General features: G+C 40.5%; 1 long non-coding RNA gene across 1 annotated transcript; it reads right to left on the bottom strand.

The window, feature by feature from the left end:
- Positions 1-1,127: 1,127 nt before the first annotated feature.
- On the bottom strand, positions 1,128-5,642 carry LOC108286505. Its single transcript, XR_001817944.2, has 3 exons — positions 5,363-5,642; positions 2,141-2,147; positions 1,128-1,435 (listed from the first exon to the last, which is right to left on the bottom strand). It is a non-coding gene; the product is annotated as an uncharacterized LOC108286505 (long non-coding RNA).
- Between the last annotated feature and the right edge of the window lie 2,451 nt (positions 5,643-8,093).

Below are 8,093 nucleotides of genomic sequence, written 5' to 3' on the forward strand. Positions count from 1 at the left end.
GTCCTTGGTCCCTCAGTCCAAAACAAGAGTTTACAGGCCTCTGAAAAAATGGTACCACACTTCAGACCATAACCAATACCTAACCAAGGAATATAAGGGTGATGATTATTTAAAATGCCACAGACATTGATTGAAGTTGACGCTAAAGTACTAAGGAATATTACCTCCTTTGGAATTGTTTGTAAAAAGAGATATTAAAGGGTCTGAGGTGCTTAAGATATATTTGGTTCTGTTTAACGTAGGAGTGAGGACTTAGTAGGCTGTTACTATCTTCCATAAATCCCTTTTGTAGAGTTTATGTGTGAAAACAATATGCAGCTCTAATCTTGGAAACTGGATTAGTAAGAATCAGTTGTGTAACCACGTGTGTCAATTCACTTAATCTTTCCACACTCAACTCCACCTGTGAAATGAGGAAACTGGTTAAATCAAAGAATTTTTACAATCATTTACGTGTGTTAAAGTCTTCACCCAGATATTATTGATAAATTTAAAATAGATCCTTCAAATAAATGTTTTTAAATCTAAGCTGAGTTTTTACTGATCTTTACAGATAATTTTTTAAATAGTGTAGGAGTGTTAAGCAGTATTTCATAAGCCTACATATAATTTTAATAACTGCTAAGCATAATTGATCTTATTCATTCCATGCCCAGCTATTTACCTAAATCTTTATCGTGATTTTTAGGTAGGTGGGAACCCTCTGCGACTCTATTTGAAAGAAAATAGAATCCCAAGAAGGCTTCCAGAAGACTTTTAGAGCTCTGCTGTGAGGATTAATGAAGCAAAGTCCCCTGCTATGAACTTCAATTCCAAAGGAATCAATGGCCCCGGGAAGGGGTGGAAGGAATTCCAGCAGAAGTCAGAATAATGCATTCTCTTCCCATCTTTTTCACTAACCATTGAATCAAGAGTAGTGAGTTTCAACTTGCTCTTCCTCATTCCTTCCAGCTGTGAAGTGGAGGTAAACATACAGTCAAGAACTCTTTCCCCATAAGCATGGGCAGAGTGGCTCCTACCACCTTCTATTTCATAATTCCCAGACTGCTGGCATTTGTTTTCTATTGCTGAATCCAAATTATCACAATCTCAGTAACTTAAAACAGAATATATTTATTATCTCACAATTTCCTTAGGTCAAGGCATGGCTTCACTGCGTCCCCTGCTCGGGGTTTTACAAGGCTGCTGGGCTGCATTTTCATCTGGAAGCTCAAACAAGGAAGAATCTGCACCCAAATTCGTTGAAGTTGTTGATAGAAATTGTGTCCTTGTATCTGTAATCTATAGGGCCCTAGCTTTTTACTGGCTATTGATTGGAGGTCACCTCCAGGTCCCGGAAGCTTCCTGTTATTCCTAGAGGCTGCCTGCAGTGTGAGCTTCTCCAACATGACTACTTACTCGATCAAGCCCACGAGGAGTCTCCAGTTCCATAACTCTTTTTTTTTCCCCCATTTATTTATTTTATTGCATTTTAGGTTTGGGGGTACATGTGAAGAACATGCAAAATTGTTGCATAGGAACACACATGGCAGTGTGATTTGCTGCCTTCCTCCCCATCACCTACATCTGGCATTTCTCCCCTTGCTATCTCTCCCCAGCTTCCCACCCCCCACCCTCCCTCCCCTATTTCCCCCCAACTGACCCCAGTGTGTAGTGATCCCCTCCCTGTGTCCATGTGTTCTCATTGTTTATAATCTAAAGTAGTCACAGAAAGGACATCCATCACCTTTGCCATGTAAATACATAAGCAGGAAAGTGCCATCTCATTATCTTACGCTATTGCCTAGAAGCAAGTCATCGTTCCTGCCCAAAGCCAAGGGAGAGAATTACACAAAGCTGTGAACACTAGGAAGTGGATTAATTGGGCGTCACCTGAGGGTCAGCCTGCCAAGCTGCCTTTAACACCAAAATCAACCATCAGGCCCTATGGCTGAAACCCTCTACTCTTACCAAGAAATTTCTCCCTCAGCATCCTCCAACTCCTTTTTAATCACCGTTGCTTTCAAAGTCATTCTGACTGCCTACAGCGAGGCCACACGCACTACAGACCCTGTCTGTTCATTCTGCAAAGCTTATTGATCTCCTAATACGAGCCAGACCCTATACTAGCATGGAACACAGAATACTGTCATCCACCCACCACATCACTAGAAAAAATAATGTCTAGTTCCTGATTTCCAGAACCTGTGAATATTATCACATAAATCGCAAAGGGGAATTTAGGTTGCAGATGAAATTAAAATTGCAAATCAGCTGGCCTGGAGATGGAGAGATTATCCTGATATACTCAGGTACGTTCGATGCAATCACAAGTGTTCTTATGAATGAAAGAAGGAAGCAGAAGAGAGAGTGTCAGAGTGAAACGGTGTGAAAAAGATTCAATGTGTCATTGCTGGCTTTGAAGATGGAATAGGACAACAAGCCAAGGAATGTGGGCAAGCTCTAAAAGCTGGGAAAAGACAAGAATTTGGATTCTTCCCTAGAGCTTCCAAAGAGGAATTCAGCCTTGACAATACCCTGATATAAGCCCAGTTATCCCTATTTACAATTTTTGACCTCCAGAAATATTAAGCCATTAATGGCCTGATGGTTGATTTTGGTGTTGGGGGCAGTTTGGCAGACCGACCCTAAGGCGACATCCAATGAATCCACTTCCATGTGTTCAAGTGTTTGGAAATTTGTTACCATAATTATAAAAAAAAGAATACTCCTAGGATCTAGGGACACAAAGATAAGAGAGGCAGGGACATGGTCCTTGTCTCAGAAGCTAATAGGCTAATGGGGTAGAAAGCATACAGATAACTTCAAGGAAGGGGATACGGCTACCATTCATCATGAACCAAGATCGACTTTTCAGCATTGCATATACTGTTCCTTCTGAGGCCGTTGACTGACCTATCACGGCTGTGGAGTAAGAGCTCTCCCTTCTTCTATAAAACAAAGACGACATGTTCTGCCTTATATATTAAAGGAAATACAAGGCTTGGTGTACCCAGTTCAATACTCAACTAGAGAGCATTGTACTAAGTGCTAGGAGCATGAGATACAAAGATGAACAAAACTGATCCTTGCCTTCAGTGGTTTTAAATCCTAAAGGAAAGCACACATGTATTCATAAATTTTATTTAGTACTAAGTACCATAAAAGAACTATGTACATAGGCCTTTGGGAATACAGAGAAGTAATTATTCTGAGAAAGATGAATGAGAGTGATATAATGTTCCAGAAATCAGGTGACTTGTGAAATGGATCTTAAGGAGTCGATAGGAGAATGTCAAGTACACAAAGTCAAGTAGAGAGAGCAGCATAAGAAATGCCTGAGGGCCGGGCGCGGTGGCTCAAGCCTGTAATCCCAGCACTTTGGGAGGCCGAGGCAGGCGGATCACAAGGTCAAAAGATCGAGACCATCCTGGTCAACATGGTGAAACCCCGTCTCTACTAAAAATACAAAAATTAGCTGGGCATGGTGGCGCGTGCCTGTAATCCCAGCTACTCAAGAGGCTGAGGCAGGAGAATTGCCTGAACCCAGGAGGCGGAGGTTGCCGTGAGCCGAGGTCTTGCCACTGCACTCCAGCCTGGGCAACAGAGTGAGACTCCATCCAAAAAAACAATAAAAAAAAAACACGCACACTAATTCTTTTTTTTTTTTTTTCTAAGTTGACTAGTATGCCTATGAAAGAAGAAAGTTCAAAATACAAGTAATGTATTCTTGTGGGCTGTTGCTTTTAAGCTGNAAAAAAAAAAAAAAAAAAAAAAAAAAAGCCTGAAAAATAAGAACACATCACATTTGAGAAATCTGAAGTGGCCCAGGGTAATTAGAGCCTGGGATACTATTGAAGGGAAAGAAGGAGGGGATATCAAAGTAAGACCAGCAAGGTTAGGAGGAGTCCGTGGAGAACAGGTCTGCTTGCTATGCCCACAAGCATGGACTCCTTCACACGGAACTCAGGTTCACATAAGGGATCTTGCCAGGAAGGGTATAATAAGCCCAAATGTGTTTTAAAGGGTTATTCTAATCACAGTATGGGGATGGACTGGACTAGGGGAGGTGACAAAGGAAGCAGAGTTACCTGACAGGGGCCCTGCCATGAACCAGGAGAAAAATTATGAGGACTTGACCTAACAACGTGGACATCAAAACAGAAAGGGAAAAAGCACTTTCGAGAGCTGTTTCTGAGGCTTGAGCCAACGACTTTAATGTAGGAGGTAAAAGAAAGGACTTAGAAAGAATTCTCTCCAGGTTCCTGCTGAGACAGCCCAGCGAGGATTGATGGGATAAACCCGTGCTGCTCAAGCATGAGGATGGTTGACGCGCTGGTTGAAACACACACTGGCCCACCCCAGAGTCTCAGGTGGGGCACCACTGCAAACTGGGCTAGGAAGGGCAAGGAAATAAACAGGTTTTAAGAAATTATAATGCAACTAAATTATGGGTAAAGAAACAAAGAACCATCCAAATTCCTTAAGGGAAGAAGCTCTATGAATTTAAGCTGTGTTATCTTGAAAAGAAATCCTCTGTCAAAAACTAATCAGGGTTGCATTAATTGGTTTTGTATTCTCTGGGAAAATGATAAAAATCTGGTGGTTACTTCAAAACTAGCACATCCTAATGTGGACTCTAAGAAGCTTTTATCCCTGTAGATACAAATATCTAGATGCACCATTATTTTAGCTGCTAAAACAAATTTTGTAATAAATTATTCATCAATTACCAAAATAACCATCTTATTTCATATAAGAAGGGGATAAGAAAAAAAAGGTAGCAAAAAGAAGTCCTTGTGGGAATTACCTAAAATTTATTTTTAAACCTGAAATTAAGAAGACGTTAGAGAGTTCATACTTACGCCTAACTGATCACTAATTTGTATTAATAATCACCAATATTTGTTTAAATTTCCACAAGCGTGTGCTGACCCATATGTTTACATTTATCTGTGATTATGCATAACAATTGATTTTGTTTGTTTGCTTGTTTTACTGTATAAGCAATAGACTAGAAAGTCAAAGCTCGAAGTCAGAATTTTACAAGAGCATACTAAGAGCTGAAGAAAAGCTTGATAATCCAGAAGCTTCAGGTAATTTGTCACACGAGTGTGGTTATGAGGATATAGTCCTTCCCCCAGGGCATCAAATTCAAGAAAGCATTTTAGAAAATTCCCAAGTATTGAGAGGTGAAAAGGAATACGAAAGCCTGGAAAATGTACATGCGGCTCTGGAGGCTACGTGGGTTGTAATAGGTACGAAGCAGCTCCTCTGCTGCTAAAGAGAAATGTAAATACATAGCCACCAACGTCCCGTCAGTGTATATTGAGCTATATTTTTTTAGCCCCAGAAACAACTTTGAATCGAAATTTTTGTTCACTTTTACCTGGCATGATACCACATCAGAGTTGTCAGGATTGAAGAGTAAGTTTTGTAGCGATGGAGGAAGATGTTTCCGTGTAAAACTAATCAAAACAAAATCAAACGTATGCCCTAGCAGATTGCTACTCACAGTGAAGTCCAGCGGCATTAGCATTGTTTGAGAACTTTCTAGCCCTGCAGGATCTCAGGCCCAGTTGCAGGGCTGCTGTAGTCAGAATTTGCCTTTTAACAAAATGCCCAGGTGATTCAGATGCGCATTAAACTTTAGGAAGCATTATCGCCACACGTGAGCACCAAGTCAACAGCATTTGCCAACTACAGCGTGACAAATGAGTGGCAGCTGGGCAGAATGACCAATCTCCACAGCCTTCAGCAGAGCTAGGGAAAGCCCACACGGTTAAGGCCACCGGGCCCGCCTCCTCTAGCCATGTGCTGGCTTGTCCGTTTACCCTCATATGCTGTGCAAACACAGGCTTGAATTTTATATGAGTACTACGTACACAAAGGCGAATGTTATGTACTTTCCATGTACTAAATACATAAAAAGTGTTAGGCAGCCAGCACTCTCTAAGTAACTAATTAAACAAGCGTTAGAGTGTGAATTTAATTTTGTGCAGTCCTTGATGTCATAAAACATGTCATCAGAGCGTCAAGTGGTTCAATACCAGCATTAACAATACGCACTGAAATTCTAGAATTAGCATAGCTGCTACTGTGTTTTGCAGACTTCCTTTGGTATCCTAGGAGTCAGGATGAAAGCTCCACCAACGGTTTTCTGAGAGTGACTTTTGGAATTGGTTTCAGGCATCTTTTTTTATCTGATGGGAAATGAAAGCCACTCTATTGAAATAGAAGATGATAGTGCTCTCCAAGAATGAGAAGAAGCTAGGCTTAGAAGTAAGTCCCTTACATTTTCTTTTCCAAAAAAATCCACATGTTACTTCTTATCCAGAAAGATTTTATTTTAGCATTCTTGTTGGAAAGGGAGCATCGCTATAAATAAAAGCATGTCAAATTCATAACTCAGATTCTTTTCAATGCAGGGCACTTCAGAACAAAACATTCTATGTGCTCAGCCACCTTCATCTCAACAAAACTCATATCCTCTACACCTATCTAATACAGTTTAATACAGCAGTCACTACCCATGTACGGCTATTTAAATTTAAGTATAAATTAATTGAAATTTAAATATCAATATTCATTGAAATTTTTAAAAAATTAAAAATTCAGCTCCTATTTTGCATTTGCTACATTTGAACTGCCCCAAAGTCATATATAGGTAATGGCTTTATAACAGACATATAGATATAAGACATTTCCATTATCACAGAAAGTTCTATTGAATGACGCTACTTCAGACTTTCCATATGCATTATATTTCTTTCCTAAGTTCCTGCAGAAAAAGAGACAAAGGGCCTCTTTTTGTCATATTACTGTCCTTTAACACAACTGACTTAAGTCCGGTAATAAAATAGTGAGCCAACACCCATTTATTCTCAAGCTCCTTCCTTCCTCGCTGCCCCAGGATCAGGAGCTGGTGAGACTTCCCTGACCACTATAGGAAGATCACATTCCAGGGCATATTTCAGGAGAAATGTGGTTACAGTGCTTTTCACCAGGCTTCATGTTCTTCCTTTAGAGTAGAGTCCTGAAGCATGCCCCCTCCATTCCTACACCACCCAAAATGCTCTATGCAAATGGCCACCATTTGAAAGAACTAAATTATATCTATTAGTCCATTCTTTCAACTCTCACAAGTATTTGCATTCATGAGAGAATCCCTTCTACAAATATGTATTGAATGGCAACTATTTCCAGGCACTGTGCTACACACGGAAGACAAAGCGATGGCAACACGCATGTGTTCTTTTTTCTTCACGGCACTAAACGTTTAGCAAGAAACAATGAGCAAGTGATTACCGGTGTAATAAGCACACACCTGGAAAGGAGCACATAATGCCACAGAGGTCCAGCCTAGTTTTCTGCATGAGGGAAAGCTTCCTGAGCAAGTGATGTTTAAGGTGAGTTTTGAAAGACAAGCTCCTACTTAGAGGAAGGGAATAAAAAAGAGAGAAATGACATCCCAGTGGTATCATTATGGTCCAAGGCGTTGAGGTTGCAAATAAGAAAATGGAAAGGGAACCAGTGTGACTGCCCCATAGAGGGTCAGTAGACAGTGGTGGTGATCAAGGTTAAGATTGAAAGTGTCACCATCTGATATACGTTTTCAAAGGTCACTGATTACAGAAGATAGATAGGAATGGAACAAGAATAGATTCACAAAGATTACTTAGAAGTCCTGTGCAAAACCATGGGCTGGGGAAAAACACAGAGTAGAAGTGGAAATAGTATCAAAAAAAACTTGGAGACAGAGAATGAACAAGCCCTAAGATTGAATGGATATCAAGAGTGAAGAAGAGAGAACAGCTGACTCCCAGATTTCTAGTTTTAGTTGGATGATAAACTGGCAAACACTGGAAAAAATTGTGGGTTCATGGGACCAAGCATTAGAGTTAAATTTGAGATCTGTGAAATTAAAGACTTCTGTGAAACATGTTAAAATGAAGATAGTGAGTAGGCAGCAGATAGAGCTATAGATCGAAATCGTGAGTGTGGATGAGATTGAAATCACAGGGGTTAATGTGATCACCTAAGGAGAGAAAATGAATTAAGAAGAAGAGCTCCCCCATAGAGCCTCACACCTGGCCACAGAAAGGGCTACAGCC

Source organism: Cebus imitator, unplaced genomic scaffold (genome assembly GCF_001604975.1).
Source record: "Cebus imitator isolate Cc_AM_T3 unplaced genomic scaffold, Cebus_imitator-1.0 Scaffold321, whole genome shotgun sequence".
NCBI lineage: Eukaryota > Metazoa > Chordata > Mammalia > Primates > Cebidae > Cebus > Cebus imitator.